The following is an 11,464-nucleotide window of genomic DNA, read 5'->3' as shown; positions in this document are numbered from 1 at the left end:
GGGGCATTTTCTTAAATTTTACCAAAAACAAAGAAGAAAGAAAACCCACACTGTGCTAGAGCTCTGTCCTTCACAGCTCTTAAGTAGCAAGTCAACTTTAGATTTGCTTCTGTTGGAGGATGATGGAGCATATGTCATCCCAGATCTCCTTGAAATCTTGCTCACATTGTTTCCCCCATTGGCTGAGACTGGATGTAGGAGAGGGGTTGCAATTCCTTGTCCGCTCATTGTCTGCTTCCTTGATATATGTGAAGACTGGCAAAGACGCAGCAGCCTGATGTTATTGCATAAGCAATATTAAGACAGAAAAAAGGACATAAGGGTGGGGTAGAATATTTTGAAACAGAAAGGAGAGACTGGACAGATGATGGCAGAGGATTATAAAATCTATAAATATTGGAGTATTTTCACCTCCAGAATCTGATGTAGATCTGAAGGCTATTGAGTCTAACAGCCCATCGCCACAGTGCAGCAGCAGCTGTGAAATCCAATGGCAAAAAAAGTAATGAATCTTGTTAATAAATGACATGTGGGAGACAGTATGGCTCTTGGTAACTGAGCTGCTTTTCTTGTAAAAAATTGCTCTAAAATATAGAGGTCATTGCAATAAAAACAGTGAAAGAGACCTAGTGTACCAGGTGCAAAGTTATGAAAAGACCTAGCACATGCCAAGGTGAAGATTGTCTGTGCAATCTTAACTACTGCCCATGATGTGGTTTATATGTGTACATACACATACGTATTTCCTCTCGAGACCCTTGGTTCATCAGTGCACATTATTCTAGCTAAGAGTTTACTTACATTAGAAAGTTATTTTAGTAGCAAACAAATCTGTTCTGTCTTTTTGTGTTTCTTTTTCCCTACTGAGTTTGCATTTTCATTGTAGGGAGGCTTTGGCAGTGATCATGTTTTAATAATTCCCACTTCTTCACCTTCCCACAGCTGCTTGGTCATGTTCCCACACTATTTTCTCACTGTGATTCAGTGTTTGTGAGATGACATAAGGGACTGCATCACTGATTTAAAAGAAACAAAATTAATTCTACATCAGATCAATTCACTCCTTTGCTTCACAGTACAGCCCCATAAGCACTGGTGGGAAGGTAGCTGAAGGGGTAACACACAGATGAAAATGAGTACCCTGGCCCCTGTATCATGAAATCATGGCTCGCATTTCATTAGGATCTTAACTCCAAATATCTAAAAATGAGAAATGAAGGCTTGTGTCAGTATTTTACAGACATACTTCGTTCCAGTTTCCTCAGTGAAGATTTACAAGTTCTAAAGCTAAAAGACATTTTTACTGAAAAATACAGTGTTAAACAGGAGTCCAGGGAGAGGTGGGGTTGTTTGGGCTTATCAAAAATACTGCAGCAAATCCTTAGTGGAGATAATGAATAGGATTGGCACTGCCCAAATGAAAGATTCTGTGTAGGTTTCTGTGTGTATATTAGAAGAGACTCAGGAAAGGAGAAAAGTTTATAAAGAAATTGAAACTCACAGTCTAGGTGAGGAAGGTCTGCCCCCCCTGAAAGCATCTAAAAATCAGCCTGGCTTCCTTCTCTTCCCTCTCTGCTCTCTTCATTCTGCTCTCCCTGGGCTTGGGGATACTTATTCCCCTCTGTAGGTCAGGCGACTGGGGCTCTTCCAGGCACTCTGGCAGATGTTCATCTTCTGTAGGCAGCTCTCTCTGCAGCTAAACCCATGTATTTTCTCCAACTCTTCTGTTTGTTTGGGTTTTTTGTTTTTTGTTTTTTTTTGTTTTTTTTTTTCCTAGTTTCTTTTACTTGTTGCTTTCTTTTTTTACAGATGTCTTGTTCTGGTATTTAACCTTTCATAATTTATTTTGTCTTTCACCTCTGGAAGACTGAACAAATACTTTGTTGTACCTCCTATCTTTACTCTTCTATTTTGTGACCTGTTATCTCTTCTTATTTTTCCAGTCCTCCTTTGACTTCACTCAGTGTGCAACCATTGCTATAATGTATTATTTTAAACCTTTATTGACTAGTCTTAGCTCCCTTACTGTGTAGTATAAAACCTAATTGAAGAGAGGTAGTTCCACTTTCCCACTCCCTGCCATTTCCTTTGTGTGGGGTCTGGTGATCTTATGACTGCTGCAAGGTGAAATGAGTCACCAAGATGATCCAAAAGTTAAAAAAAAAACCACCAACTGAAAAGAAACCTCAAAACTTTTCTTGATTGGCTCATTGAAATTACTATATATTCAGATACATTATTTCTAGATTTTATGTAAGGGTTTTTGGGGTGGGAATGTGACTGACCTTCCAGCAGTCTGAAATTGCATCAAACTCTGGGTCACATCACCAGTTTTATCTCTTGCTCCTAGTTCTGTTCATTTATCCAGTCCCTTTGCTGTATCTTTCCTCCAGGTTATGATCCCACGATCCTCTTTTTGTCAGCAGTGCCAGTTGAAGTATTCCCTGTTTCTATCCATTTTTTACATTATTATTTTTGTTTTTACTGGGTTATGTGCTGAAAAGTAACCCTTATCAGTCAGATTCCTGTCCAGCTGACTGCACGATTGCCCATTCATTCATTGTGGTACAGCAGGGGTTGTGTCAAGATGGCAGGAGGAGCTGAGAGCAGTAGTAGAGTCTGTTTAGGCCAACTGCATGAATACGTGGGTAAAGACAGACTAAGTCTTTCTTTTCCTGCCTTTTTTTGTTTTTCTCTTCTTCCCCTTGTGATCATTTTCCTCCAGGCCCTTCCTTCTACGTCTGTCCTGTTCTGCGATATGAAACCATGCAGTTTCTCCACTGCTCGTTCTGTAGAACACTCCTGTCTACACTATGGCACACGACCAGTCTTTATCTCTTATACCTTTTTCTTCTTGCACTCACTGAAGCAAATCTCATTCAACTGAGATCTTCTCCTGTGGAAATTTATTTTTGCTTATTAACCAGTGACAGAAGATGAAGGGCTGTTCTGGACACTTGGTAAACTCGGGACCGAACTTGAAGAGACGCTGCTAAGGAAAATTTTAAAAGCAAGCCACGATACCACTGATCTAATTAACAGATATCATCTCACTAAACAGATAGAAAAGGAGAGGTTGTTCATTGTTAAGTTTTTTGGCTTCATGATTGGCCCTTGAAATTAAATATCCAGCTAATGTGAAAAAATATTCCTTGGAAAATCATGTCCTGTATTTTCTGAGGTTCGAAAAACATATCTGCAACTGTGCACTTTTAATAGGCCACAAAATGGAGGAAACTGAGCCAACCTAAAATTACTACTGAGTCACAGCACGTGTGGGTGGAGCAACAATTTCTGTCTTATAAACAAAGGCTTATAGCAGGTTGCTGGCTACAGTGGATCAGAGACATGATAAATCAGTATATGGGTATTCAAACAAGTCATGAATGGGAGACAGAGAAGGGAGGTGACTCCTCTGACTTCACGTTCTGATAAAAGACTTCTAGTAACTAGTTTATCCTGATTTTCTATTCAGAAGAACATACAAGATTTCCTAATCCTAACAAGATCTAATTGATTAATTATAATGATGAAATAGCACTTAATTTCTAAGTGGCATTTATGCATTCCTTTTTCATCCGTAGATTTAAATGTCCTTTACAATGCCTCTTGCCCCTTAATGATCAACAGTGCTCTTTAAAGCTCTTTACACTTCTTCTTTCAAGGTTAACTGAATGTGTTGTCTACTGCCACAGCCTTGTTTCTGGAACAGCCTTGTTTTTGTCTTTGATTGTCACAACAATCTACAAAGTTGTGGATGTCTACAAGTCACTGAAAGTGCTGTCCAAAGCTGAGCATGTCTTCTTCCTGCCCAAATCTCAGTCCTTCTATTCCACCTTAATCTCCCTTGACCTCTCAGTATCATCTGACTTAGTGCAAGTCATTCCATCCTTTCTAAAATCAAGACTTCCTACTGGCTTTTGGGTTTAGTCCAACGTGCCTTCTAAGTCTTGGCTATTTATCTTAAAGCAGCTGATTCTTGTTAATCAGCTTTTAATCGTGATTTGTAAAGCATCCCCTAAGTCCTCACAGCCATGAGCCTTGTCTTTAGTTCTATTACCCATGAACTTGGCATTGACTCATATCTTATTCTGGTGATTCACAGCTCTCCACCTCTATTGCTGGCCTGTCTTTCCACACCCAGTTAAAATCAGTACCTTTCTGCCACCTCCTTGAGGGAAGCTATCACAGCCTACACTTGGCACAGCACATTCAGGTCCTGTTTTTTCTCTCACAAAACTCTTTTTCTCCCTCTTTTTACTGTGAATGCCACACTGCCCTTCCAGTCATTTGGGTCTTCAATTTGAATACTGCCTGCACCATAGCAGTCTCTCTGGATCTATACATGAAGAATGTGTCTATAGTATCTTGTTTCTTCCTATATGTCAGTTAGAAGATTCAGCCTTGTTGACTGTCTCAGCACCCCTGTCACTTCACACCTCAGCTATTACCAGCTTCTCTCTCTGACTCCTGTGACTTCCACTGTGTTCTCCGAAAGCTCATTCATAGTCGCACTGTGAGGATTATCTTCCTTGCTGACATAATGTCTATGTCTCTCTTCTGGCTTTCCGTTTCATCAGCATCAAAGGCATACTCATTGTCCTCTTCAAAGTTTCTGATCAATTGACTCTGTACTGAATCAGCTTTATTGTCGCATTGAGCATCAGCCCTCATGTACTCTCTGTCAGTAATACTAGTCTTCACTGTCTCATTAGTGTATTTCTCACACAGTCACCTTTGGCCTTTTCACAAAAAACCTACTCCTTTGCTGGAAGTTCCTTGCAAACTTTAAAAGAATTAGTCCATGCTGTTATCTTACCCAAGACTTACTTCTGCACTGTTGCCTAGAGCTGTTGCGCTGACCTGAACACATAAAATGCAGCCATTGTGCTCTCTACTCCTTATTCTCTTCACCAGTGCTATTTATCTGGCTGTTCTACTCCTTGTATTTTTGCAACCTATAAACTCTGGTCTTCCTTTTATTACAAATACTTATGCAGTTGTTATGAAAGCCTTACAGCAGCCAAACTGGGGTCTACTGAAAACCATCTTAAGTCATCTGCAGTCTCATGTTGCTTGAGTAAAAGTTTCATTAAACTTTTGGCTAATTGGTATATAACATTATGTGAAAAATTTTGGGAAGTGCCAGAGTGCTACTGGTGCCCCAAAAGTGAGGACCACTGAGTAGCACAGAAAGACCTGATTTTTGATGAGAATTTTTGTCATAATATCACAACATCAACACAGCATTATGAAACCTATATATATACCTACAGCATTATGAAACTTCTGTGGTCTTTAATGGCTTCCACATGTTGAAATACCAACCTGAAAAGTATACAGTATAGTTAACTGAGAGAGCAGAAAGATGTATATCATTATCTACTATACAGATTAAGGTGCAGCTTCTGAAGTATGTAGTTGTTTCAATATCTTAGCCAATGCTCTGTACTTACCTAGAGAACTGATGGCATTAGTTGTGCTATCAGAATACAGAGTATGCTGTCTTCATACTACGGTCTTCTGTAACAGCAAACTCAAGGAGAACAGCATCTTCATGCTACTGTCCTAACCATTTTTTTTTAAACCTGAAACTGCTCTTTAATAGGAAGTCAGAAGGGACTGATCCACTAAATGGTTCCTTCCCCCATTTATTCCTTGGAGTTAAAGTTCACTACCCAAAAAAAAAAAAAGAAAATCAACTACCTGTGTAAAATTGTACAACAAACTAAAAACATTTAATGAAACTTGTAAAAAATGAGAACCACTTTCTCTTTTGAATGCCATTGTTTTAATTATTTCTTCTCTACACTCTGTATGTTGATGATAGTAACTTACCAAGTGGTAGGATGCCTCTGTGATGGTAGTGCTTGCCTCAAGAAACATTTACCCGATTGAAGTGCCTGAACTGTTTACTGCAACACTAATTCCAATTACTGCTGCAGCAGAATCATCCGCTTTGGAAACTCATATATCCAGTGACACTGTTTGCTGCTACTCCTGCCTCTTGTTGCTATCACCATTTGTGTGTTTATTCACACACACACACATATTTAAAAGTTATTGCTTCAATGAAAAAAGTCAGTAGGGCATCAGAGGAAATGTACTTGCAGAAGCAAGCAGCACTTTGCAGCAGTATGAATTTGTGCTAGTGCAGATGGTGAACGTACCATAATACTTGCTTCACTGAGGTTCCCTGTTATAAAGGCTTTTTGTCTATGTATATATAGAGAGTTTCACTGTAGAATGGCTGTTAAGATCCCTGTGTCCAGTTTATTGCTTAGCCCTGCCTTCCAGCTCTGATGGGTATGTTTTGGTGCATTTTCACTAACTGTACACTCAGAAACTACTTACATCAGCAAGAGGAAGAGTTAGTGCCATACCACAATGTTAGAAAAGACCACTACTAATTCAGCTAGTATCCACTGTCTTGTCTCTTGTCTTGTCACTGGATACCACTACAAAGAGCCTGGCTTCCTCTTCTTTACTCCCCCCCATCAGGTATTTATACACACTGATAAGATCCCTCTGAGCCTTCTCTGCTCCAGGCTGAGCAGTCCCAGCTCTCTCAGTGTCTCCCTGTAGGACAGATGCCTTCAAATCCTTGTGATATTCTCCTGGACTGTCTCCAGTGACTCTATATCTCTCTTGTACTGGAAAGCCCAGCACTGGACCCAGGACTCCAGGTGTGTCTCACCAGGGCTGAACAGGGGGAAAGGATCTCCTCCCTTGACCTGCTAGCAACACTCTGCCTAATCCAGCTCAGGAGGCTGTTGGCTTTCTCCACTGCAAGGGCACATCGATGGATTATGTCCCACTTCCTGCCCTCCAGAAACCTTGGCTCCTTTTCTACAAAGCTGCTTTCCAGCCAGTTGGCTCCCAGCTTGCATGGGTGTATGGTGTTATTCCTTCTGAAGTGCAGGAATTTTCACTGCTCCTTGTTGTACTTCATGAGGTTCCCATCAGCCCATCTGTCCAGCCTGTTGAGGATCATCTCTCCCAGTTTTATGCCAGCTGCAAACTGGCTGAAGATGCACTCTGTCTCATCATCCAGGTAGCTAATGAAGGTGTTAAGCAGTATTGACTCTGCATCAACCCCTTAGTGGAGCACACCATTAAGCACTGGGTTCCAGCTGAACTTCATGCTGTTGATGACAACTTTTTTGAGCTCAGTTCTGCCAGTTTTTAGCCTATATCATTCACTTTCATCTAGTCCATATTTAATTAGTTTCTCTGTCAGGATGTTACCAGATACAGTGCTGAAAGCCTTGTTAAAGTCAAGATAAAGAACATCACTGCTTTTTCCTCATTCACTAAACTAGTTATTTTACTGAATAAGGCTCTCAGTTTGATGAGGTGTGATTTTCCCTTCGTAAATCCTTGCTGGTCCTAGTCGCCTTCTTGTCCTTCATGTGTCTGGAAATGATTTCTAGGATAATTTGTCCCATCACCTTCCCAGGGATCAAGATGAGGCCTGTAGTTCTCTTTGTGCTCCTTCTGGCCCTTCTTGAAGGTAGGGGTGACATTTGCTTTTCTCCAGTCCTCAGAAACCTCTCCTGATTGCCACAGCTTTTCAAAGATAATTGACAGTGGCCTCGCAGCGACAATGGCCAGCTCCCTCAGCAGTCGTGGGTGGATTCCATAAGGTTACAGGGCCTTGGGTATGTCCAGGTTGTTTATATGCTCCCTAACCTGATTCTCCTCCACTAAGGGTTAAGTCCTCCTTGCTCCAGATTTTCCCACTAGTCTCATGGGCCTGGGATTCCTGCGGGATGGTCTTTACTGGTAGTCAAAGGCATTGCATATCATGTCCTTTTCCATGTCCTTTGTCACCAGTTCCCCCACTTTGTTAAGTAGTGGGCCCACATTTTCCCTGTTTGTTTTTTTTTTTTTTTTTTTTTTTTTTTTTTTGCTGCTGATATACCTGTAGAAGTTCATCTTGTTGCCCTTCATATTCCTCACCGGATTCAATTCCAGGCGGTTGCTGAGTTTCCTAACACCATCCCTGAGCATGCTAGACTTCTGACTTACTGATTTATCAGCCTCTGAGAAATGCAGGCAGTGCCTCACGTATCTACCCAATATACATGTTATCTCTGTGAGAAGCAAAGGCTGTTTTATTTGTATCTACTTACTTAATTAAAATTAAAATGACACATCACTGTATGTACAAGCTGACCCTTAATCTCCAAAGAGTGTCAGTTAGTATTAGGCTCATTGTTGACAGTGGCCTAGTTTCCATTGATGGATTCATTAAAAGTTTGAGTCTGCAAAGTCAGGAAAAAGTAGTGACTGATAGTCCTTAGCTGCAATGAGGGGAAAAAAAAAAAGCTCAAGCCCAACTTGTTTTGTTAATCCATCCATGTACATGAAAACAGCACAGCAGGATTGGGGAACTAATCCCATTTCAAATCAGATGCCTGCTGGTTCTATTTAATGAGCATTATGTCTGTTTCTTTTTTAACCCTAACATATCTTAATACTTAAACCAGCATTCTGATTTTTTTTTTTTTCATTTTTTTTTCATTGTACTTTTGATCTATATATGGGTAAGGTACTTGCTTCTATAACTGGACCAAAGATGGATTGCTAACTACCATCTTTACTGCCAAGTGGCATGCTGAACTTCATTCATACAGAAATACCCAGAAAATGGAATTAGCACAGAGTTCTGTGAGCATTGGTACTAACGAAGTTTCCTACAGATTTGTACCTTGTAAGTAAACTTTGGTGTGTAGGAAGGAATAAAGTCGTGTGGAAGATTGTCTTAGGGTTGAGACATTCAAAACATCTCTCTCCTCACACATCTCTAGTACTTAATAGATGTTTTATACTCTCACACCACACTCTTTTCCTGTGTGAGGGCACTATTAAGGTCTCTCAACCCTATGTGCCCCTTTTCATTAAATCTGCAAAAAAAAATGTTGAGACTTCTGTGTCTCTACCAAATATGGCTGAAATTGGAGAAAGATCTAAAAATTACTGACAGAGTTTAAGGAGGATGACTAGACAGATGCATTCTTTGAACAGACCATCATAGCTATTCACAAACCCACAGTGAGGCACTCTGATCTGGTGGTCCCCAGAGGTTAACCAGAAAATCACATGTGTTCTGGAAACTTTCCCTGAAGAGCTCTGGCTCTGGTGGTAAAAGGTGAATTTTTTTTTTTTTTTTTTACTTAACAACTGTGCAATACAATGAAAATAAACAGTTCTGTGTTACACATATGACATGACAAATTCATGTGTTTCCACACTATGAAATGTAAACAAATGATGAATATGTGAAATTAGAACTAAAATAAAAAGTGAAAGAAGAAAAGCAGATTGAGAGTAAAGTAAAAGTTGCATTATTCAGTGAAGTAAAATTTTTAATTCCAGTAAAACATTGATAAGAAAATTACCCACTGGGACAGAAATCTGATCTAATTTATCTAAGTTCAGTGACCACATGCCAGGAAGAACTGGGTATTTGCAGTTGGGAACCTCTGCATGAGCTATATGTTTAAGGACAGAGGAAAACCTGAGGTACTTGACTTGTTTTTATATTGTCTTAATAATATAAAAAAATCTAAATTTTTATAAAATAATCAGATATGATTATACTATCAATATAAATAAGATAAATTAATTCATGTCAAACTGTCTGCAAGTTTATTTGCTACTTGGACTTCAGATCGTTGCTTCTAATCTATCTTGTGCCTGTGGGAAGCCTAAACTCATATCTGTCTTGCACCTCAGATTCTTTCTGATACTGTAACTTTTGCTCATCTTAACTAATGCTCAGTTGTCTTAGTCACTCTTACATCACTATTCACATGCTATCACTGGTGGTTACCATGCCCTATTTCAGTATTATATTAAATACTATACTTAGGGCTACTAAAACCATTAGGACTGATAGATTTCCAGATAACATCTCACTTTTTTAGAATAGAAAATTTTAAAAAACAAAGCCAATACCATATGTCTACTTAACCACTTAACTAGCTTAGTATTCTTGCATACCAAGTGATTTTGGAAGATAATGAATTAAAGCACAAACTATCTAGAATATGGAAAGCAATGCTCAGGTCACTGGAGAAATATCAACTATGGGTCATTCCCATTGTTTGCAACAGATCAGTTCTCTGTAGCATCCTCAGTGCTAAGAAAGATGTTTGCAGTAGTCCAGCTTGACATCATGCATAGTCCAGACTGGGGAATGAAACCCAGAAGTTCTTTTCTCAAGCATATGGATTGCTTAGTTGTTTTAGAAAGACCATCAATTTTTATTAAGGTGGCCATTTTCCCATTATTATGGAGAAGTATCACCTAGTAGACAGGCCAATGGTTAATCATCATCACTGTTAACAACATGTAAATTATTTCTAGTCTAAAATGCCTATTTTTAACTTCTGGATATTGTTTGATTGATTCAGTCTATTAAAGATTATAATTTCACTCACTTGTACATGAAACTCCAGCAAAGGAATTAAGCCACAAAATCCCCGTGACTTTAATTAGTGTTTGAACGTTGTTGGTCTAGTCATCATAACTTACTTGCTGTCTTATAAACATTAACAGAAAACAATAAATAGTAGGCAACCTACAAAAATTGGTATTAACAGTACTGGGGAGGTGGTTTTCACTACGCTGTGCCAAAGGCCATGTCAGCAGAATGAGTGAGTGCCTAATGTACCATTCATTTTAATTTGGCAATGTTTGTATCAGTGATATAAACCTTGATATTAGTGCTCACAGAGTCCATGGTAATGAAGAATTAGGTTTACATGATCCAATCCTATTGATTATCAATATTAGCTTCATATTAGTCTGATATCTATATATTGATATGAGGGGAAATAGAAATATATTTATGTAAAGTATATTATTTATTGTATAATGTGTAAAACACAGCATATTAACATATATGTAAAAATGTTACATCTATCTATTGGCAGTCATCAAAGATCAGTTTTATAGAACTGGACTGTATCACTATAGATGTATCAGTTGGAAAAAGATATTTAGAGAATAGAAGTGTTTGTTTTTAAACAAAGATGTAAGCATTTTTATGCGGAGGAAAACTTTGATTTAAAGCCTCTTCTTAAACTGATTAAACTGCTGCTGCGATGCAGCTTCTCCAACCCGTCTCTTTAATGTTTGCCACCCAGCTCCACTTCCATCAGCAGCAAAGTTCTGCAAATAAAGCAAGCACGCTCTGCTGGGATTTTCTGTTTTATTCTTCCTGGCTGGGGAGCAGCCAGCCGAGAGCTGTGTTTCTGCAAGGGCTATCTCACCAATTGTCAGGGAAGGGGCAGAATAAGTGCCAGGTTCCTTCATGAAGCTGCCACACCACAAAGCTCATTGTTGCTGCATTTTAAGACAGTAGTTCGATTTTTTTTTCCGACATCAGCTATCATCCCAGCACTGCTTATTCTCTCAGCATCTACTATATTGTCATTAATTTTCTGTCTGTTTC

Source organism: Tyto alba, unplaced genomic scaffold (genome assembly GCF_018691265.1).
Source record: "Tyto alba isolate M040663 unplaced genomic scaffold, T.alba_DEE_v4.0 Super-Scaffold_14, whole genome shotgun sequence".
NCBI lineage: Eukaryota > Metazoa > Chordata > Aves > Strigiformes > Tytonidae > Tyto > Tyto alba.
The sequence above is the reverse complement of the archived record's forward strand: the minus strand, read 5'-3'. Positions refer to the sequence as shown.